The sequence below is a fragment of the Eimeria mitis genome, genomic scaffold (genome assembly GCF_000499745.2).
Source record: "Eimeria mitis Houghton genomic scaffold, Emh_scaff354, whole genome shotgun sequence".
Classification (NCBI taxonomy): Eukaryota; Apicomplexa; class Conoidasida; order Eucoccidiorida; family Eimeriidae; genus Eimeria; species Eimeria mitis.
Genome location: NW_013571883.1, coordinates 15,289 through 15,791, shown reverse-complemented (window position 1 = coordinate 15,791; position 503 = coordinate 15,289).

The following is a 503-nucleotide window of genomic DNA, read 5'->3' as shown; positions in this document are numbered from 1 at the left end:
TAAAAAAAAAAAAAAAATAAATAAAAAAATAAATAAATATAAATAAATAAATAAATAAAAATAAAAATAAATTAATAATAAAAAAATAAATAAAAATAAATAAATTAATATATAACACAAACAGCATTATAATGATATTTGGAAAAGAGAAATCCACCAACACCTTTAACCTAAAAAAAAAATAAAAAATAAAAAATAAAAAAATAAATATAAATAAATAAATAAATATAGATAAATAAATAAATAAATAAATATAAATAAATATAAATAAATGAATGAGACAAAAAGGGACAAAAAGAAACAAAGAGAAACCAAAGAAACAAAAAGAAAAAAGAAGAGAGAAAAAACAAAAAGAAACAAAAAAAAGAAACAAAAAAGCAAAAAGAAACAAAAAGAAAATAAAATAAACAAAAAGAAACAAAAAGAAAACAAAAAAAAACAAAAAAAATATAAAAAATAAATAAAAGAAACAGAAAAACAAGAAAAAAGAAACAAAAAGAAAA